The following is a 24,491-nucleotide window of genomic DNA, read 5'->3' on the forward strand; positions in this document are numbered from 1 at the left end:
ACAAGCTGGGAATATATTGTACAAACCTGAACATGTAAATATTTGAGCCACTGAAACATTTGTCCATGTGTGATAGGAAAGACACAAATTTTACGTGGGAATTGTCACACTGTGGTAGGGACAACACATTGCACAATAATGTAGCGTCATAATAATGGAGTACAACAACACACAGGAGGTGCACGCAGGATTGTAGCCATCCCTTGATTTGACTTGTGTCTGATTAGGCACAACAAACAACAAGTAACACATACATGCTGATATGACAGCTTTATTTACTCTACTATACAAATGTTAATGTAGGCGTATCCTACAACCATCTCTATGTTATTAATTAGGGGTACCACAATTTCAATATTGAATTGAAAATTGATTGAAATGAGCAAAATCAAATCAAAATTGAAATCAAAGGCAGTATCACATTTCTATCAGTATGTTTTTTTCTCTAACCATGCCTTCTTGTGGCATCAGAAGTGTATCTGAAGAAAAAAAACACTAGACTTAAAGGACAGCGTAGCTTACCATCCATTATATCACACTTGATACCATATAGACTTTTTAAAGGCAAATTTGAAAATGCAAAACAAATGAGTGTTTATTTTATTTTATTATTATTAGTTGTTTTTTTTTTATGTACAAATCTAGACTCGATAACCCAACAACCGCATAGGCATCAATGCCAAAAACACGCAATTTAAATCAGTCAATCGAATTGAATCCTGGCCTTAAATTCAAAAGTTAAATTGAACCATGGATTTGGAGAATCCTGACACCCTACATTAATGCTATATCTAATGATAAGAGAGCCTGTTAATTTGTGTTTTCGTTAACTGCGCAGTGTGGCATCATTGCAGATTTTATTGTGCTGCACAAAAAACAAATCATATTGTGATTAGTTTTGACAGATTATTGTGATTATTTGTTCCCACTACTCATGAGAACAATATTTTTTGCATGACAATTTTCATTTTTAGTGAAAAATAAAAAAAACTGTTAAAATCATAATGATTTGACTTTTGCTAAGGTCTGTACCAAACAATGTTTTCTTACATCTGGAGAACAGGAGTTTTAAATCAGGTCATCTCTGCCGCCCATGAGTGCTTCATTATAATGCTGTTTTGTCACATTTCTTTCTTTATCAAAAAATTGTGTATTTAGATTATTGTGCAGCCTTATTTTAGAGCAAGTGCAACGAAGATCTGTGAAATGAAATGAAATTTAACTCATTTTGTTAGGATCAGATATGTCTTTTTGGCTCACTGCTTTATGGTTTCTGTGAACTCTTTTGTTGTCTGTATTTGTAGTTTTTTGTTGTCCATCAGGGTTCAAGACCTCGTCTGCTATCCCCCTTCATCCCTTTTGCCCTTCACCCCCGCTGTGTGTCATTGTCAAAAATATGAATCCGGTATCATTTTAGAGTCAAGGACAGTGGCAAAAACTGTTGACAGCAGTGTTTGAAGCAAATGAGAAAGTTGAGCCCCTCTAGAGCTACTGAAAGGCGACGAGAGTGCAAGATGGGCAAGAAGGACGATGGTGATGGGACTGACCTTCTGATCAGGTGAGCGTGAGGGGGCCTGAGGACAGAATCCCTTCTCTGCTGCCCAGGCTGAAATTTTGTGCTTGAGAAGTGTTTAACTTTCTCAAATCCCAATTGCACTCAGTGGGGAGTGTCCTCTTTCCCTTTGCCCACAGGTTCAGTGACTGCCCTTATGCCTGGGCCCGAGGAGGGGGGTCGGCATTTGGAGGTTGAGGGGGGGGATCAATAGGATGGCAGCTTGCCTGTTTGACAGAGTGACAGAGGTGAAGTTAAGCTAGGAGACAGAGAATGGGGGTGAGATAGTGAGGGCTATAGATATCTGAGTAGGAATTATCCATGACACCTGGGCTCTCAAGCTGCAACCTTTAAGCACATGATTTAGGATCACCTCTATTTGTGGGATAGTCGTAGCAGATTCAGCACATTCAATCCCAGCCATTGTGCTCTGTTAGTTCTCACTGTTAGCTGAAAGACATTGTCAGTTATTTGTTTAGAAATGCTTCCATTGTTAAATCCTCCTACCTGCATTGTTTCAGCCAGGCGAATTCAATTTTATTTTGTACCGTCTTTAGTTTCACTTAGTTGACAAGGAGATGTGAGAAAATCTCCTTTAAGTCATTCAGTCCGTCCCTGTGTTTTTCTGCACCACTGAATTGATACAAAAATGTTCTTTTTTTTTTCATGCGATAATCTATCATTTCTAATAATCTCCCTTTGCTGTGAGAACGGTGTCAATAAACTGACACGTTAAGAACAAGCACAGCAGCCTTTATCTCTGTAAAAATCCACAGCCTTTTCTTCAAACAGAGACAAAAACAAACTCTTTGCTTTCATGTTTTGCCTTATTTTTTAAAGGGGGGATAACCCTGGGTGAGACTGAAAATGTTGGCTTTCAAAAGGTTGACATTTAACTATTGTAGATATAATGATGGATACAAGAGATGGAGCACGTTAATGGAAAATGACGATGTCACGGTTCATCTTCCGAATTGTGGCACATTAATCCACAGTGTTATGGGAAACGCTGATAAAAAATAAATGTACTGAATATTTTGTAACAAGTGGCATCAATTTCCCTTTTGACTGTCAGTGAATGAAGATTTCCGAGCAGATTGCTTTGATTGAGATTATTTACTCTGCTCAGAAAGTCACAGAAGTGTAAAATCCTTGCTAGCGTATTACTTGGTGTTCTTGATTTCTGGGAGCGATCCCAACAAAGGCAATGTAAATGTCATTGGTTTAAAATGCCCCATAGTGACAACTTAGCTTTCATCATACCTACATTAATTAAACTCGGCTTTACCATAGACTTTGACACAGTCATTTCCTGGCCAATTGTGTATGCATGAGCGGTTCTGTCTTGGTCTGCTTTCTGATGATAGGACGATGCCGTACGTTGGTGAAAATAGCTCGAAGTCATCTGAATCTTTGAGAAGCTTATATAGAGAGGGAGTGCAGAGGCAGGGACCTACAGTAGCAGGTTTACACATCCTCTGCGCCACCAGACGAGGTGTCTTAATGAAGTGAGGAATGTCAGATTGACTGGCTATAAGCTGCACTGATAAAATGAATGATGACGGCTGCTGTAAAGGAGGAAATGCTTTTATGTATTCAAGACGGTATATTAGGACTTGCGTTTACTTATATGGTCACGCTGTAAAATAACTTGAAACAGTAGTCTTCACTATAGTTTAGTGACATCCTCAAATGTAGGGCCCAAATGATAATTGGATTTGTGGGGCCGATGCTGATATGGATATTACTCAGATGTCGATATATTGGCCGGTATTCTTCATACAGAATATAGAATATATGTATAAACACACATTTTTTGCAATGATCACTCAAAAGCAGTTAACACTTGAAAAGAAAAGAAAAGATATCTAACAGAAGCAGAAAATTTCACAGTTTAACAATAAACGTCCTTGTCATTGAAACAGTAAACTTTAATGAATTTACCAATGATTTTAGTGCTCAGCCAGAGTCTATCAGAACTGTGTCCATGGTCTGTCCTTCATAGCAATGGTCTGCTCTACAGGAATAGTATCAAGTATTTAACAATGCCTTGTAATAAATATTCATAAATGTTAACTATAAAGGTAGCAAATAAAAACAATCTGCATTATGTTCTGTTAAAAAGCGCATATCAGACAACATATACGCCAATATTGATATAGACGGATGTAGCTGTGATCAGGCCAATAATATCAGTCGACTGATACATGTGTCGGGCTCTATTAAAATGTCTTATTTTGTCCACAACCCAAATATATTCTGTTTACCGCCATAGAGGACTACAGAAACCAGAAAATAGCCAGATAGTAGTGGCTGAAATGAGAGTATTTGGACATTTTTTCTGTAAAAAATGACTCACAATGATTGATCACTTATCAAAATAGTTGACGATTAATTTAAGAGTGGACAACTAATTGATTAATCAAATAATCATTGCAGCTCTACTATAGTCTGGATTTTTAATGTTGGTGCCAATAATAGTAATATTTGAGAGCTGATATCTCTTTTTTGATCCCTTATGTTTTTTTAAAGACTTGGAACCAAATACCGAGCCATTTAACAGTTAAAAAATAAACATATGTTTATCAATACAGTAAATGACATTTGTAAATGATATTTGTCTGTATTTGCAGAGAAGAAAAATGACTTAGGGAATGGGAACCTTACAGAGCAGAGATGCAAAAAGGCTTTTGCTCGGACATCTCTCCATCCCGTGTACTTGTTGAATAAAACATCTGTCTCATGCACAAGGTAACAGCAATGAGAGGGCTTGTGTTTGCAGAGATGAAACTCCCTATCCTCCACTATGCCCGAGAGAGTTTAGCCTTGATGCATTTTACACCAGCCCAAAAACCTGCGTTGACAAGTTATCTGTGACCTGCGGTGAGAGCGGGAATGGCTGCGGTGAAAATCAATCTTCGCCTCTCCTCTCGCCTTGAATACCAGCAGAGCAAACAAACAGGCCTAAACAATACGATATATACCACATATCAATTACACTAAATGCCTCAGTATCTATACTTCACTGTCCCAGGCACACACCGGTTACAAGGCACACACGCTGCTGTAAGACGATAATGGTGCTGCATTGTTCCTCACCATCTGGAGGGCTGATAAGGCCTGCCTGTGCATAGTTGATAATGAGAACAGGCAGAGGAAAAGTGAGTGTTAAACATTTCCTTGGCCCATGAAAAAGGTTCCATTAAGTCCACTGACCCCAATTGAATATTAATGAGCTAATTAACGGATTTATTGTTATGCGCAATTTCTGGAGGGGCAATTTTTTTCAAGTGCTATTATTTTTTCTAATTATTTTCTGTACTTTTTATAATTGAATCTTTGTAGCTGCCAGCATCCTGTTTGTGCCTTGGCAACAAGAAAAAAGCAGCTGGCATCTGTTTTCCCTTCTATTAGCTTGCTGTAACTACAACAAAAACAGAAAAATGTTCTTTTCGATACCAGTGTTTCTGTCATCAAGACTACTGCCCACGCCTCCATGAACGCAACACAAGTCCCAAAATGTTCCCCCTTAAATGCACCATCTTGCTTATCTGTTTTAGAAATATACAGGGCAAGTGACGTTCAGGTGTTGGATTACAAAAGTGCAATTACTTGGTTTACTGCAGGCTGCATTGCATGGAGGACTTGACAAAGGTTTAAATGGGCAGTGACAGCTGGGCTTGATAGATAGCATAATCAGCTGATGTAGAGGATGCACTGAAGCAGTCCTCAGTGGACAGCTGGAGAGTACAGCCAGCTACTGAGAGAGATGGTAACCTTGGGAGGAATGACTACTGATACTTTGTTTAATGGATACAGAAGATATGGACTGCAGCTTCAGGACCTATACATTACACTCTTAATTGTAATTAAATGTGTACCCCTTCTGAATTATATACAAGCACTGGAATTATTCTATCCAAGGCCAGTTTTATTTTATTTCTAAATCTCACCATTTCCAAACATGTTCATCTGAAATGCTTTGAAGATGAAATAATTCCAGATCTTTAGAGGCGTTAGCGCCTATGAGTTCCTCCCTTTGAATGTGTGCTGGAAATGATCGAGCAGGAAGAAACCCCAGGATGTGCTGGAAGGACTACATCTCCCAGCTATCCTGGAAATGCCTGGGAATCCCCAAGGAAGAGCGAGAGCGAGCTGTGTGGAAAAGGACTTACGAAATACTCTGGTTTTTGGGGATTTAACAATATATTGAATATTGTGATATCACAATTTAAAAAAGCTTCAATAACATACCAAACTGTGACCGTATTTACCACAATATTACATAGTTAATTATATTATTCCATTATTTTATTCTATAAAAGCACTGCTACTGGCTGCAGCATTGTTTTTGTTTTCATAATTTCATTGTGCTGTATGCAGCACTACAATAAAGAATCTTGAATATTTTGTATTGCAATAAGGGCTGCAACTAATGATTATATACATTACTGATTAATCTGTTGATAATTTTCTCAGTTAATCTATTAGTTTTTTCGTCTATAAAATGTCAGAAAATGGTTAAAAAGGATGTTTAGTGCTTTCCAGAGCCAAAGGTGACATCCTCAAATGTCTTGTTTTGTCCACAACTCAAAGATATTCAGTTTACTATGAGAGAGGACTGGAGGAAGCAGAAAATGTTCACATCTGAGAAGCTGAAATCAGCAAACATTTTTCTGAAAAATCTGTAGTTGACAAGAAATGGATTAGTCAACTTCTCATTTCAGCTCTAATTGCAAAGTTAAAGGAAAAACAAATTTTATACAAAAAATGCTGTTTATTGCAGATTTCCTCTTTTTAAATATCTGGATAAATATTGTATCATAGACTTTTAGCGTGGTATTATTGTACCTTGAGTTTTTGGTACTGTTACATCCCTACTGGTTACTGTTACCCTGATCCGCATACACTTGTCTCACGTTTCTCTGGAAGATGGGAAATGTCCATTTGCAAATGTTAGATTTTCACCTGTGTTTTTACTGCTGCTGTGTACAGATTAATGATCACTTTGGACAGACAACTGTCAAATAGCCAAATAAACTAGAGCTGAAAACAGTATTTCTATTTGAAAGCGATGAATAAGACCAGGAAACTGGAGCTATCCTAGATCTGAAAACAGTATCTCTGTTTGAAAGCGATGAATAGTAAGCAGCAGGGGCCATTCAGATAACCTTTTTGATAACACTAATGTAATTATTATTACATTTTGCTGTCTGCATGTTTGTGTAATTCTGTTTATGGCTGAAATTCAATTCCAGCTTAATAAAACCATCAATTTCTTTTGGTTACTCCACCAATATAACTTAGAGTAATGAACTCATTTTGCTGTTGTATGGAAATTTTGTCTCATTACAATAATTTTGCCTGATCCACTCGGCAGCCAATATTAAGAGTAAGGCCCTACAGTCATAGACGGGGTTATTATGCTATACATCACAAAGTGCATTAGGCTCATAAAACCTGTCAACAATAAGGTTGGAAAGTTTGTGCCCATGGCCCAGCAGGTTAATATATTTCCTCCAAAGACTGACTAGAAGTTTCCTTGCTATGTTGCCACTACACAGAAACCAATTTTCTGCTCGTTGGGAATTCCAGATTCAATACCCATCCCCCCTTTACACACATTACTTATCCTTAATCGACATAGGTGTATTTGCCCCCCCAAATCGCCTATTTAGTCATAATTTCTTTACAGAATGTGCAGTTGGTCTATTTGTGAGGTTGAAATATATAGTCAGATTCACTGGACAATTAGGGAAACCTCATGAGAGAATACAGCCCCTGTGTAACTGGAGATTTTTTCATAAGCATACAGAAAGTGAGTGAAATTAAATCAATTCCAGACACAGCAATGTTTTGTCTTCATGAGGCTAAGACGATGGTTCACAGACTCCCTGAAAAAGGCTTTGTATCCTGCGGTTGGATGCCATATTGTCGATTAAGTTGGCTTTTCTGAATCCTTTTCCACACCAAACCTAATGTATGTTTTGGACCACTTCAAACACATTTAGGATTTAATATTTCAAACCAACCAACATTGTGGAGACTCATTGTGAGATTTAAATAACTCCAAAAACATATGCAGTCACAATTTTCCCATAATTCATTATCATTTTAACTACATAATTCTAGTGGTGAAAGCAGCTGCTTATTGCCGTTTTTGGACACGTGTAGGGAGTCTGCAAAGAAACTTATCTTGAATGGTACAAGTACAACAGTAACACTGTTATTTTTTTTTTGTCTCTCCACTGTCTCCGTCAACTTAACCTAGGATTAGCTAGCATGATAAATTATACCTTCACTGATTCTTCTCCTACCGAGAGGTCTAACAGTTGCTATACATTTACAACAAATAAACATCACCTTAAAAACAGAAACCATGTTCCATTTTTTTTTACTCTCAAAATGAAAAATCAGTTTTTCTATTCTAACTGTGGCAAAATGGATCAGGTTGGGCTGCTTTTCACTTGTGGACTCAGGGTGATGGTGTACTTTGTGTGGATTTAACAGCATGCTCCTGTTCCATCTTACAAGAGAAAAGGCCAGTGTTGCAACCGTCCCCCAATACTTTCATCCCTGCTCTCCCCTACAGCCTTTACCAAGATACGGTTGCATTTAAATTTGGTTAGTCCTCATCCTAAAAGCCTTCTCTGGATGAGATATTAATCTAATCTTTTATTCTTCCCTATTATACCTATCACACTTGACTAGTAAGAACTGTGGCTTTTTTAGGCACCTTTTGTAAATTCCTATTTTACAGTGAGTCAGCTTGAAATGTTAAAAAGTCAGCGGGAAACTGCGTCTTCAACCAACTCTAATGTTAGCTTAACTAGTGAGCCACAACTGATGAAATCTAGTAGCTACAATTGTCAGATCAGTCACCAAAATCAGTGTTCCCTGAAAAAAGGCTTTGTATTGGATGCCATATTCTTGATTAAAGGGACAGTTCACCCCAAAATCAAAAATGCATACTTTTTCTCTGGCCTGTAGTGCTATTTATCCATCTTGATTTTTCTGGTGTGAGATGAAAAGTTTTTGAGATATTGGCCCTTGACATGTCTGCCATCTCTCCAGTATAATGGGACTGAATGGCACTACATTTGAAAAATTCAACACCGGTGTCTCTTTCCAAAAATCAGGACCGGGTTAATCAATCCATAGACCTTGTTGTGAGTGGTTTCATGAACTCCTTTCTGTCTGCACTAGAATCTACCAGAACTACTTTGAAATCTATTGGAACTATTTTCCTTTCTACTAGAAAGAAAGTAGTTCCTCCATGAAACTGAAAACCAAGTGCCATTTAGTCCCATTACATTGGAGAGAAGGCAGACATCTGTACGGCTGATATATCCAAAACAAAGTACAAAAAGTCTAGGTGGATAAAGAGCACTACATACTACTACTACTACTACTACTACTACTACTATAAGTCTTTTTGATTTTGGGTTGACCTGTCCCTTTAATACTTCAAACCAGCCAAAATTGTGGCGACTCATAGTAAGATTTAAATAACTGCAAGACCATATGCAGCCACAACTTTCCAATAATTCATTATCATTTTAACAAGATAATTTTAGTGGTGAAAGCAGCTGCTTATTGCAGTTTTTGGACACGTGTAGGGAATTTGCATTCCATTTGCCTATAACTGACATCCCCTTGATAGAAGCCATGATTGCCCTCGTGGCTGGCAAGTGAGTTGTACTCGCACTTATAAAGAACCAAAGTGGGGACAAAGATCAAACAACAGCGCATGGTAATTGTTTTGCAAACTGCATGTCAGCGTGAATGTGCGGCGCTGAAAGAGCCTTCTTTGCACAGCGCTCTAAGGCGTCAAATGCAGTTCTGAAATAGCTTGATGCTTCTTGAAGAGGGTAATCTTTTGTAACAATCAATTACAATACATTTCCCCCTCTGTCTAGGCACTAATAGCTCCTGTCTGTGCACATGGTGAGGCATGTCTAGTAAATATACACTGTTTTCCTTTTAAATGTCTTATAATATGCATGGGGAACACAGAAACACACTATGATAGAGGGGTTGAGCATCAAAGCTGGAGAAGCAATTCAGCCGAGTTTCTCAGTCAAAGAAATGAGAATGGAGCAGTTTGTGGCTTTCCTCCCATTAGCCAGATTGAATTACTGTGTTTTACTTTTAAGGGCCATCTGTTCTGGTTTAAGTCATATTTCTAAATCTGTCATGTTGTGTGTATGTGTATGCGTATGTGTGGAGAACGCTTCTTTGATGGGTGGGAACAGTTTTTTGCTGAAAATAAAATGATGTGTAAAGACTATTGTGACATCAATGACTCGCATGGAAATGCTGTTGCAGTGTGCAGACTTCTCAAGACAAAAGATCCATGTTACGTTGCCCGGCATCACTTGCATGGTAATATGGCTGTATTGACAACTACGAGTAGTTAATGAATTATTCCTCCGAAGAAAGTTAATTAAATGAAACTCATCACATTTAATGCACTTCACAATGTAACACAAGTCACAAGGTTTGTCCCGTTTTTCTTTCAAATTCGGAAACATGCTGATACATAGATAGGATATAAAGATGGAGGAAACAGAGACTGCAGCGTGGTAAGACAGATAAAGAGATGGTGTGATGAGTGATGTGGTTCACTCAAAGGCCGTAGTGTAAGAAGCCTCATATTAAATTGCAATATGAAAAGATTATTCAACCGTCAGACAGTAACAGAAGGAAGTGAGAGATCTGTCATTGCTTTATAGTCAATTACTTACATTCTTAATTCATAAGGACTGCTTCTTATGTTTAACTAGGCCTTTCAGCATTTTCACCAGACAACTGTCAGGTTTGCATGGTAGCACACAATTGACCGTTCACTAAACTCCTCCCCGAAACATTGATTTTCCAATAATAACTTAGCAACCGTAGCTGGGCAGAGCAGGCCTGTCAAGCATTGGATTTCTCAACATGCTGAAGCAATAAACATAGGAGTGAGGAAGACACTCAGTTTGTAAAAGGTTTGGAGTGTGGTGTCTGTTTTTAGCCTTTCCAAAATCCCAAATTAAAGGACCAGTTTGTAGGATTTAGTGGCATCTTGTGGTAAGCTTGCAGATTGCAAACACCCCAGATCACCGTCCCCTTTCAAGCGAGCAGGAGAACCTATGGTGGCTGTGAAACTCGCAAAAAATGTGAAAAGCCATTACACTACAGTCAGTGTTTGGTTTCTAGAAACATGGCAGTGCAACATGGCAGTCTATGGGAAGGACCCATGCCATATGTGCATATAAACGGCTCATTCTAAGGTAATGGAAAAACATCTATATAAACAGCTTATATAGATAGATCCCCCTATACCTTATACACTGGATCTTCAAAGTGTATGGAATGGATTAAAAAGAATGTTAGCCTGATCCATTAGCTAATATTAGCATGTGTGGCTAACTAGCAGGTGACATACAGTAGTAGCCTAACAAAATGTTACTCCCATGGTCGCAATGTAGCATTCTTTGTGGGGTTACAGGTTACTTTTAAACAAAAGAAGTGTGTAGGATAGCAGTGCTGACTCAGTCATGCACTTGTGTTAGATTTGATAAAGTTAATACTTGAACAACCACAGCTTTTACCAAGATAGAAGTCCAGTTTGGACCATGTTGTGGTCACTGTCACCACACATCATCACATCATCATCTCTCCACTAATGCTGGAGATATTCTTACTTTTTAGCCACATGTTTGCATAAACATCTGGCTGCCCCATGACCGGAGCTGCTAACATATGTGCTGATTTACTTTGCGTTTTACTGGAGGATTCTACCAGGTGGTGCACCGGAAAACTTAGACCAAATAGAACTGTGTTGTTAACTGGTGGAGCAAACTTAAATTAGCTAGCTACAGATGATAAAAATCTATCCTACAATCGTCAGTTCAGCTGGCAAAACAACTTTGCTTTTGTCAACTTCTACCTGAGATCAGAGACTGATTGTTTCAAAAAATTTCTAGCTTACAGATCTGCTGTGGTAAATCTGTCACTGTTACCATTGTAAACTGAATTTGTGGCTTGCAAGAACTGAAAGCTTGAAAGGCGTAGCAGCAGTAAGGGCTGCAGTGTTTAGCAAATGGTCAGATATCAGTAACTCATGTACTTATTTAAAAAACATAAAAGCCCTACAGGGCCCAGGTTGAATTTTTTTCCCCTGAAATGTTTCCAGACACAAAAACATTCAGTAATTCAGTAAGGTTACTATATGTTGGGGATACATGCTAATTTAGGATACCATGCGAGCTTTTGATTTAATTAGTGCTCTGAGGCATACATTTTTGTCGTGTCATATTCTTTCCTCTTTCTGATTTGAAACGCTGACACGATCCTATAAAATTTAGGCCTGGAAGAGCCTCTAAAATGTCAGTGATCCACTGTGCCGTTGCAAAGATGGAGGTGCATGGCTTTAGGGGACAAACCATTTCCCTGCCAGCAGAAGGACTCTCCAGAACAACCTCTTCGCAGCCCAGCAGGCCTTGCACTGTCACTGAGTCCCACGATTGAATTGAATGGTCCACAGATTACTCAATTATTTCTATATACCAGCCTTCCATGGCAGACTAAAGGCCTATTATTGGAGGGACTGAGACCATAGGAACTTATTACATGTGTGACCTTTTAAAGCCTTTCACCGTGATGGATCTCAGGTGAGAATTTACTGGAATCAATTTTTATCTGAAAGCTCGATGCTTGCTCACCGGCCCAGCCCTGTGTGAAACATTCACTTTATAAAAAAACAAAAAGAGGGAAAGAGAGAGACAGCCCCTTGACTACTGGAAATGGGCAACATTTTAAAGCACCCCAAATGCCTTTGTGTCCTTTCCTCCCAAATTAAAGAGACTTTGAAATAGAGGGCTGGAGGAAGTGCTGGAGTATTGTGCTTAATCAAGGTAGAAATACAAAGACAGAGCCAGTTCCCCAAAGGTTCACATCAAAAGGTGCATCCCACTTTGTGAGCTATTTAATCAGTTAAAACACAGATGGCAGGCTGCCGCAATTAATTAATCATATATGAGGCATCCTGTACCTGCTAGCAGAAAGTATGTCAGTGCTACAGAGATCTCATTTGGATTTCATTGTAACTATGTGCCACCAGAATAATTGCTGAATATGAATAGGACTAGCTTTGGAAGTTGTGCTGGACATAATGTACTGAATGTGAACTATTGTACTGTTCTCTCTTTGTATATTTTACCACTGCTTCATTGTAGCAGGGTAAAGGTCAGTTATTGGTGCTGTCAGAAATTTTAAGAAGCCAACTCTTTTGCTTGTGACACTGCTTTAGCCATATGAAAATGTAGCATGTAAAACAAAATAGATGTAGTTGACATGTTAATGTTTAAATAGCTGTTTGCATAGCTACATAGCTAGCTAGGTACATTCATGAAAAATAGCAACAGATGTGAATAAGGCTGATACAGCTCTAGAAGAAATAGCAACTCTCAACATACAGATGTTAACAGAACTAAATTGTCATATTTCTTGGATCAGTGTGTCAAATACTGACTTTTGAGCCTGACTCCTTTGGTGTTGACTAAAAACGACACTGGAGGGATGGATACGTCACTTGGACACAACAAAAGAAATTAGCCCCCAACAAGAAACCAGCTCAGTGTGAACACAGTGTCAGGTCTAATGAATGAAGTGAAACAAAATCACGCTTAAAAATTAACAATAAACAGTTGATGCAAATCTAACAGCTGGTGTGAACCAGTCATCTGTATCATCTGTATTCAGCCTTTCATTTACCAAGTCGATTGAAGGGGTCGTGTCAAATATGTTGGGGTGTATTTCAGTATCACAAAATCGAAAACTTTACAGTAAATAGTATGGATGTCATGATACCAGAAAATAGTAGTTGACTTTCCACGATTCTCAATACCCAATTCAATACCACGATAAAAATGGAAAAAACAAAAATAAAAATCAGCCACTCTTTGCAAGCGGTAGTTTAAAATTTCTGACACATTAACATACAAAATTGACAGACTGAACGATAAGGAGTAAGGGCAGTAGCCTACTACTACTACTACTACTACAGTTACAGTACATTTTCCTAAACACGGTAGCCTTTAGCATTTTTGTTTTAAACAAAAAAAAAGGTAATGTTTATTTCAGGGTAAGAATTACAAAGATAACACTTTTGATAGTTAATGTAATGTTAACATGAATTGAAACTCACTTACTTTCTGGTTGTCTGTCTTTCAGCTGCTTCACTAAGTTGAAAGTGTTTCCTCCTTTTGTCTGAAAAGTTTGATAGTGATGTGTGCATACTGGTTATTGTGAATTCATGGTTAATCCATGATTCGAAGCACGGCTGTTTACTGTTTTCCTGTTCAACGAGTAGAGGTGGAGCTGTCACTGCAGCTTTACTTGTCTTTACTTGTTGTTATCTTACAAGTGTTGTTGATCTTCTGTGCTGGTAGGTGTCCTTTTTCTTCCTTTGGCATTTAACGGCAGACTAAAACACTTGTAGGCGTGTACGCAGTACTGCAGAAGAAATCTGTACCATCACATTTTCAGCATTTTGGCATCAGCTTGGTACCAAAGCACTGGTTCTAGTTACATCACTAGTAGATAAACTTAAACTTCGTGAAACAAAAAAAGTAGGACGGACACACACACACATTCACATAGGGATACATATGGGGACACAACAGATACAGAGTAAATACAGGCTGGTAGCAGAGCAGCAGAGGAGAGAGAATAAAGTTAGACAACCTTCATACTTTATTGAAATCATCAGCATGGTTTATGTTTTTCAACAGTGCATAATGTAACCTTAAATATATCAAACAGACATACTTATGGAGAATTGACGTCAGTGATAAAAAGAAACTGTCTCAACTTCCCAATGACAATATTAAACTACCTTCCAGTTCTCCTCACACAATTGTAGAATTTATTGCTACAGTTGCACAAGGACACTGGGTCCATGACACCATGACAAGTAGACATATTTTGGTGTATACAATTTTAGGCAAAATGCATGTTTTAGGTGACTGAAAACTTTTGAATCTGTCTGTGTTTGTTGGTTGGTCAAATGGTGAAAGTTGACACGTGACGTGAAATACATTTAAAAAGTCAGGTGTCATCTGCAAAACAGTATAAACTAGTGTTGCTCCTCATTGAAAACCAAAAACAGATATTGCCAACAAAAGAGGCATGTATTGGGTAATATTATTGGCCCAAAATGTGGCATTAAGGCAGAGAGCATGTACAACAGGATATTATGATCATTCCTATCAAATGTAAGAGCCAGACTAATAAGTTTGCAGTAAAATCCTAATTTGACTGGAAAAGTAAACTGCCTGGCAGAGATACACCCTACAGAATTTTTGATTATAATGAAATCTGTCAGACTATAAAGTTATATAAAGTCACTATGCATTTGATTCAAAATGTGTTAGAAATATTAGAGATCTTGTAAATACAAATGCTTCTAATGATTTATGGCCATGATACAGTTCTTAGCTACCAGATACATTCTCCAAGTCCTCATAAGAATATTGAGAGGATTTCCTTGATGGCTTGATGCTGCAGACTGGTTCAGAGAAGAAAAATCATAGACCTCAAGTTATAAAAAAAAACCCAAAACACTTATTAAGGGCAATATTTTGTGAAAATGGTGTATCAACATTGGGATGTGCGTGGTAAAGACAGGCCAAAGCAACAAAACGTATCTAAGCTGCAGTACAAGCAGTAAAAAGTCATCTTCAGAAGTTTTCGTGCGAAAGCTTTTTAGTTTGTGGGCGAATGTAACTGGTTTGTGAGCATTTCATAGATTATTTTTGGCAGGTCAGGACGCGACACATTTGCAGATTGTGACATCTTGTATACACAGGAAGCGTAGTGTAAGCAGCACATTAGAACAGCAGCTTCAATCCTTCATTGGTGTCTACATAGGTTGCATTCAGGCACAGAATTGGTGTAAGTCACTTTTTGGCAGTGCTCAAAGCCCAAAACACGATCAGTGTAGTGACACATGTAAAACAGAAGAGAACAGACTCGAAGCATCAAAGTAAGCTTTGAGTTGTGTGTATGTTTGTACAGCATGAGTGAAACATGAGCTGTTACGCAGCGTGTACAGATGCCTGGATTGTTTAATCTGCAGTGCAGGACTTTTCCATATAAACGTCTGTGACGTTGAAGCCATTGCTAAATGAGTTCACACAATGCTGATGAAGCCCACCAGGTAAATCTCTCTGTATTTTGCAGCATACCTGAGTTTTTAAATCCGGTGTCTGTGATGACATTCCCATGTTGGCAACCTGCAGTGATTGATTTGCCAGCGTTGAAGAGGGAGCAACCGTAGTGACTGAATTATCTACAGCAACTAGGAGTATTGGGGAGCCCATGACGGAAAATCTATTAACTGTCCAAGAAAAGTTTCTGATGCTCCAGATCAAAGAGAAACTTTGCGTTCAAAGGAAGGGTTAGCTACAGTCAAAAAATGAGAGCGATCGACAGCAAAGACAAACACAGATAACAATTGGTGTAGCTTTTCTTAATTGGAGAGCACTGATGAGAAGGAACTGAGGGCTTACACAGATGTTGTTGCGTTATTGCGGTTGGACATGTTGATATTGATTAAATATTTGGAGTACGCTATGTAGCCATTATATTTACTCTGCCTAAATAATGGATTCTTGTCTTGGAACAGTGGAACTTTCTCTGAATTGTTGTAACTCCTTCTGGATACGAGCCAGGATGCTCTTGAAGGTGGGCGAGACGGGTGTGAGCTCACCTGTTGGCATACATCAAGCATGGGTCAACAGTGTTTATGTAATTACTGTTACTGCCAGAAGGGGGTGACAAAAGTTCTGCGCTGCAGGTTTAAAATAGAAGCATATCTGTTCCATCTGAATCCTGGGAGATGGACAACTGAAAAACGTTACTGAAACACTTTCTGTGTAGATGTATCGAAAGAGCTTGAACGACATGCTGAGCTTTATTTTAACTTTATAGTACATGGTAGACAAAAGTTATGATATAATTGGCTTGGAGGCTTTTTCATGTTTACTTGTATACATAACAAACACAAAGTCACAGTAGCTGCGACCAACTAAAGCTGTGTACATACATGCATGCTTCCACATGTGCATACATTCACACACGAATAAACACACTCGCCAACCACTTGATGTCCGTGGCTTAAGTATTAGGAGTGAGAGGCCATGACTGAAGTATAGGGGGTAAGGCAAACCGTCAACAACGAAAAGAGACCACTGCTTGGTCCAGTGATGTCTCCAACAAGTGCTTAAAACTAACTGGTAATGAGTTATGAAAGGGGCATGTCTGAAGTATAGGGGGTGGGGTTAACTCACAACTGAAAGATGGGGAATTTTTGTAGTCCATTGGACGGATGGAGCGGCCTCCAGGCCTGCTGATTGCAGCTAGGGAAAAAAAAAGCTTTTGTACTACCACTAGAGGTCGCATACATCGATTGTGCCGCCATCTTGTCTCAAACCCATTGTCTCAGTGTGCTGCATGTTCATAATTATGCAATTGTGAAAAGGACCACTGGGGTTATGATTGTTCAAACCTTTGCACAAGGTTTGTGCAGTTATGGATGAATTAATCTCCTATTCCATTTGTACAATGAACGAGCGGTTACTGTGTTCACTTGATAACAGATCATAAAACTGAAACTCACTACTTACATACAGAACAAATGACTCCACACACTCCTTTTCCTCTTTCAGTCTCTGTCACTCAGTCACACACTCATACATACAGATATACAGCCCAATGTAACTGGTAGACTTTTTGATCTCTCAGCTTTTTTTTGGACATTTTATACATGAAATATTTCCATCCCTTCCTATAGTGTGTATCCTTAGGAGTGTAAGGAGACTGCATCAAAACAGGGAGATAATCAAAAATAATATAGTGTATACATCCTCTCTGGATCATCCATACTCAACAAGGTGATGCGCCTTCCCTTTCTCTATTCTTTACGAGAGGAGAAAATTGCACATGTAATAAAATCCAATTTTGTATTTCATTCTGAGAACTACAATAAACACAAAACAAGCAGTAAATAAGCTTTTCAAAAAGCTGATTACCAAAGCAATTTATTGCCAAGTCCAGGACTGTGTTAAAGCAGAGCAGCGCTGGAAAGTGGAGGGGCCCACATACCAAATCTTCTCTCCCTCAAGCTCTTTGCTTTCCATGTTATTAGCTGGGCTGCTTGGTGAGGAGCCAATCTGATCAACTTATTTTACTATATAATGCTCTGGCTCCCGCTGAAAGCAGTTAAGAAAGGATTGTGATTGAGGTCATCCTTGCATCCATCACGGTGGTAAACGCTGCTACGTATATTACCAAGGCTTTTTTTTTTTTTTTCCAGTGTTTGGGTTTGTGTTTCATACAACAGCCAAGGGACCGTGTGGGCCTCCGTTCTCTGTCAGGGTTTAGACATGAATTGGATCACTACAGTATATAAATGAAGGCCTGCACTCTGTCTTCACCTGAAGAGAAATATCAGCCTACTAATGATGCAATGTTGATATTATTTGACACTCATTAGGCATCTTGTTAGCAAAACCCAGGTAGTGCTCAATCTGCTTTGATTACTGTTTTACTCATACTTATTTTAGTTATGTTTCTTTCTTCACAAGCACTAATAAAACAGTAATAATGTGAAAAACGTTTAGGGTTTTTTGTCTGCAGCATTTTAATTTTAGATATCTTAAATTAGCTCTAACTTTAGGTAGGGATTGAGGAATGAGCAAAAAGTATAAAGTCTGCATAATATTTTTGAATATAAATTGAGGCAGTGATGGCACAGGAGAAAATGCTATGTGGGGATTATTCACAGTTATATAATGTTAGGAAGAAAACCAGGCGCTTCTCATTTTGGTCACTTATCCCTCATTGTAAAGGTCTGTATATTTCATTGCTGGTGCAGCAGCTTAGGGGATACATTTCAAAGCAGCAAATAAAAATTGGCTAAACTTCCAAAATTAGCACTTCAAAGTCAAACATGATTTGCAGCGAGGGAAGGGGTGGAAGCAGTGTGACTGTGAAAGTGCGTTTGTAAAAGAGAGCTGTGTGTGCGTGTGTGTGTGTGTGTGTGTGGTGGAGCTGATGTACAGAGTTCAGCATTAGGCCTTAGAACCAATTTCTAGGCAAATTGGTTTCATTTAAGAATGAGATCACAGAGTAAGCAAACCTCTTTCAGGGCAAGTTCATGCATCTGTAGCCATTTATTTCAGTTTTATATGCATTGCTTGGCACAGGCTGTTTGTAGGTAGAATATGCATAATCTTAGCCATGGGCACCATGCTATAGTTAACGCGTTCACATTTACCTGTTATTACCATGAAGTTTAATAGTTTCTTCCATTTCATTGCATTCTGTCAAAAAGAGCTTCAGCGGTAATTTAGTATTTTGTTTTCTATATTCCTTCAAGCACTGTTGTGGAATCGCTGCTAATCAAAGCCACATGCAACTAATTGCCCTCTCCAGTCTCCTGCGAATAGCACAAGCAGGCCCATTAGGCATCAATGGAACATATGTTGGAGTTTTTGAATGGGTGTGAAATTCAGTTTATTTTCAAGGGGAATAATGGTCACTTGACCACAGTTAGCATCTCTGCTCATATTTTCATTTATTTAAGATAACTTTATTCATCACATTTTAAAACAAATGCTGCAGCTTTGTCTCTTTGGCTGTAAGGTCACAGCACTCTGTTTGAAGGACAGCATAATGGCTCATGAGTACAAAACAGATTATTCATTCAAATTGTTATATAATAAACATTGCACACAGAAACACAAATACATCAGCCAACCTTATTGGCATCAACATCACTTATTTTTTAGATGATCAGCTGCTTTTTGATTTTCAAACAGTTAGAGGTTAAATCCCACGTATGCCCTCTTAATGTTGTCCATTATTGTCCTGTATTAACCGTCCATCCGTCCGTCCGTCCGTCCGTCCAGACTGAAATATCTTAACAACTATGTGATGGATTGCTTTGAAATTTGTTTACAGACATTTGTTGCTCCCAGAGGATGAATCTGACTGACTTGGGTGAATGCTGATGTTTTCTGATAGTCAAGAGGATACATTCTGATTTTGGTGACTCTGATTTTTCCTCTATTGTCATCATCAGGTCAGAGTTTTCATTTATGCTGTGATATATCTCAGCATCTGGATTGGCACAATATTTGCTGCTTCAAATGGTGGTTTGCTTTGAAATATGTTGCACACATTCATGCTCCCCAGATATGAATTGTAATACCTTTGATCTCCTGACTTTTCTTCTAAAACCATCATCTGGTCAAAATGTAATTTTGTCCAATATTTTGGTTTATGACCAAATATTTCCAAAATTAGTCATCAGCCTCAAATGTACTTTGTGTTTAGTGCTAATTAGCAAATGTCTTCATGTTAAGATTCTAAGATAAGATGATGAACATGGTAAATATTATACCTGCTAAACATCAACATACTAGCTTTGTCATTGCATGTCACAGGCTGATGTGAGCATTTAAGATGGTATTATACTAATGTGGGATGGAAATGATTGTCCAGAGCTGTTATGCAGATAATCATAAGAATTTCCCACGTGGCAACGAGGTTGTCCTCGAGTGCATGAAGGTCCGCTAATGTTTCGTCATCAGAGGGTGTACACACAGGCTGTGTGTGGACATCCAGGTATCCTCAATTTGTGGCCACTACACAAATCCTTAAGATGCTGATAGACCATGTCCATTTGGGAGTATAATCCAGACTTTAGCTAAACTACAACTTCACAGGGACACTGACATGGCTGTAGTGTCTTAGTCTTAGTCAGGACCGTCTCAAAGTATGATTTCCACATGATGGACAGTAATTCTGATTATTATTGCTGAAAATAATGGAAACAGGTCTGGGTCTTTAATCTTGTCATGCAGCCCAGTATCATAAGAATTAAGTTCATATTGGACAAATTTGCAAGTCATATTTTTTTTTTGCAGTGCTGACAGTGCCAGTGCAGGAAGTAGTGTGTCTCTTATGTATTGTAGCACAGCAGAAAGTAAGGATGTGGTGGACATGTGTTGGGCATATACTGCAATCTTTCCAAACACTTTCCAGGCTTAGCTGTTTAGTTGCCTAACCCTAACCGTATCATAACCATAGTTCCTTGGCCATAACCATTAGGCTTATATTTTCCTTGTCATACCATATTGTTGTTGTCATGGTACAATATTGTAGAAAAAAACTTCTCCCAAAGTTGTGGCATTGAATGTTACAAAAATTGCTCTTGTAAATAATCCACAGACTTGTTTACTCAAAGTTTTTCTGGTAATAGAGTTGTGTCATGGCAGTAAAGTCTCTGATTCAAGCATCTATTAGTATAACAACCGTGTTTGGGTAAAATATTATAATAATATAGTCATGCTTTTTGGACTTAGAATGTGATCCTTTGACTTATAAATAAAGGACATTTCTAACGTACAAACTCTGTGTCCCATTAAGAAAGTAGCGTAATGTGGGATGGAAATGATTGTCCAGAGCTGTTATGCAGATAATGATTAGAATTTCCCACATGGCAATAATGAGGTTGATTCCTCGCCAGGAGTTGGACACCGCACCAATTTAGAAAATACACTGGCAGGAGGTTACTTTGAATATTACCTGAAGTAATCAAAATGCATGGCCAACTATCAATTCCTTCTCCCAAAAAACTCTCATCCATAAAATTAAATTCAGTATAATTAGAGCTGTTGCAGTGTTGATGGATCCAGAATGAGACACTGAATCACTAGTTTCACTTATCTGCCTTCCTCGTGGTGCTTTTTTATTCTATGTGCACCCTTTATGACCATGCTCTGCTGACAGCTGTCCCTATGTCAATATGAATGTCTGTCAAGAGAGATTATACATCACATGAATCGAGGCAGATAATGAGCAAGAGGGAAGGGCACTTTTTAACACCCCCCCCGTGTGCAACATATGACACAAGCCAAGCTAATTAAGCAGATGCCATAATGCAGTAATCAGGAACACAGAGGAGGTTGGAGAATTCACAAACTTGAGTCATAACAGCACAACATTTGGTGCTTAAGAACTTCTCCACCACCACAAGCAGATGGGAATGCCAAGCTGCAGTGCGTGTGTATTTATGTGTGTGAGCATGCCTGTGTGTGTGTGTGTGTGTTTGTGTGTGTGCATGTGTGTGTGTGTGTCTGTGTGTGTCATGTTGTGTAATTCTGGCCCTGTGTGTTTGTGTCTCAGTAGTATGTGTCTGCATGTCTGTTTGTCACCTTATTCTTTATGCGCATGTGTTTTATTATATGGTAAGCATTAAAAATGCGTCTGTGGGCTTGTATACACATGTATATAAGCCTGTGGGTACACACACACACACACACACACACACACACACACACACACACACACACACACACACACACACACACACACACACACACAGCTTTGAATCTGTGTGTGTGTGTGTGTGTGAATTTACAGCTGGGAACAGTGTTACCTGGTGAGGTGTTTTCCTCATTATTTTTCCGGAAAATGAGCAATCAGCCATATTGCATGGAGCCTGATTGTTTCCCTCTGTAAATCAATCCAGGAATTGCAATTAAAATGTTCTCTTATGTGGTATAATTGATGTCTACCTAATCCTTTATTTGCACACCTGCCGGTGAGTCTGAATTTTTAATGAATTTCTAATTAATGCTCTTTGTACACTTGATTTATGTGTTAGCAAATTATATTGCTGTTCTGTGTCCTGCTACTAGGAAAGTGTCGACACCATGTCATGCATGGGTTGAAATCTGAGGTTTGCCTGCTTTCACCAAAAAGGAAGATTACTGTGTTCAGTAATAATAATAATAATAATAATAATAATAATAATAATAATAATAATAATACAGCAGTGAAGGTTAGACAAATTAAATGTTCATGACTGTTCTGTAACTGTTATGTAAACATTTTTCATATTGACATTCAGCATGATTTATATTCTATGAAGAGCTGTCACAATACCGAAATTTAAAATTTTGATACAAAACTAGACAACTACTACACAAAATGGTTGAGATTTTTGTTTCTCTTCTTATTAACAACATGCACAGAGCTGGTACAGTAAAAGCCACTGAACACTAGTTGTGTAACAATCCATCGATTTTGATTGATGTATCCATTCGATGATCTACAATCCAGTATCACTGATGCAAAGTGAAAACATGGATCCATATTATCATCTATAAGATGGCAATTTATTTTGAAATCCCCTTTGCACCAGCTCTGTCCAAACACAGCTTCCTAAAGTACTAGCACTTGGCAGATAATGGCAGGACGATAAGGATGTTTACTCCCTTCTCTGGAATAAATCAGCAGTGTGGAAATATTTTGGATTTTGGAGAAAAGAAAGGTCAGCAGACAAAGCACATTCCATATTCAAACAGTGCTACGTTACAAAATAAGATAGTTGGCTAACTTGTTGCTCTCACTATGGCAATTTTGGCTGCTACTGCTACTGTTTCATCAATGTTGGGCTGAAAAAAACAGATGCAGTGACTAAGAGAAACTATAAATAATACATGCTATTTGTTCTGCTATGAAAAAAACACTGAAAACTCTGGTAGCTAGTGAATGCAATATTATTATTACTAAGCAGAATTTTATACTTTTTGTTAAATGTTTGTTTTTTGTTAAGCAATGTTTTGTGTGTTAATGAACACTAGACCAATTACATTCCAGTCAGAGTACAATTAATTATGTGTTGTCTTTTTTTTCTTTCATAACCAAAAGCAGAAAAGGGTGGCAGCTTGTGTTAAATGGGCAAATGATCATATTGATCGCAGGTCTCTGAATTGCATTGAAATTGCATTGTGGCAGACGTTGTGATATCAGCAAATATCATATTATTGTCTAAAGAACTGATATAATGTTGTGTTGTCATTTACACCCCAACCTAACACTGTGATTTTGCAAATTTGCAAGCCTAATTTTAGGCAGGACAAAGAAGACTGAAGTGAAGTGAAATCTTTTTTAATAGTAGTGCTTTCAGTACTGTTAACTAACAGATTTTGTATTTTTTTAAACATGGTTTTGAAAAAGTATCAGTTTTGTTTGTATAAAGCTGTGTACACTGGGACAAACTCCCCTATCTTTTCTTTTTTTTAATGATTGTACCGCTATATCTGGGCCCTTACATCACACACACTACATATACCGTAATGTATGCCAGATTTATTGAGCATTTACACATGATGATGCTTGATGTACAACTTTGTTTTTTAGCATAGACTTGATCTTATCCTCTAGCAATGATTTGATCTCTGAGACCTGCATTACACACACTGCGCTGGCGAAAAAGAGGGATATCGCACAGTTTTCCAGGCACTTTACAACACCACATTAAATCAAAGCTACTGACGTAAGATGACCGACTGCCTTTTAGGTTTTCAGGGTCCGACATGTCACATGAGGTCTGGTAACATGTGACAGCAGTGCACCACAGTGAAATTAAAGGCCACAGTCCAGACTGATGTATGGTGTGTTACCTGTTACTGAAGTGAACTCAAAATAAAATAGATGATACGATCCAAGAGCTGTTGATTTTTCTGCTTGCAGGTTCCTGTAAGGAAAAATATTCTCTCTCTAGTAGACCTTTTTCACAGCTGCCATTTCCACATGAAATAGTCGTGTAAACACAGGTGTTATCAATGATACTCATTAAGGTTCCATTCCATTCAGTCAAACAGAGTCGGGGTGCTGCTATTGTGCATGTTGGCTCACTGAAAGGTTCTGTTACACCAAATGGAATGGAACCCTAATTAGTACCAGGGGTAACACCTGTGTTTGTCTGACTATTTTATATCAGTATGGAAGCCATTAGTTTCTCTTTTTTCACTATGTAAAAAACAGAGCTGTGTGAGGTTTTAATAAACCTAATAAACCTAAAGTGTCTCTAAAT

Source organism: Lutjanus erythropterus, chromosome 1 (assembly GCF_056507025.1).
Source record: "Lutjanus erythropterus isolate fLutEry1 chromosome 1, fLutEry1.hap2, whole genome shotgun sequence".
NCBI lineage: Eukaryota > Metazoa > Chordata > Actinopteri > Lutjaniformes > Lutjanidae > Lutjanus > Lutjanus erythropterus.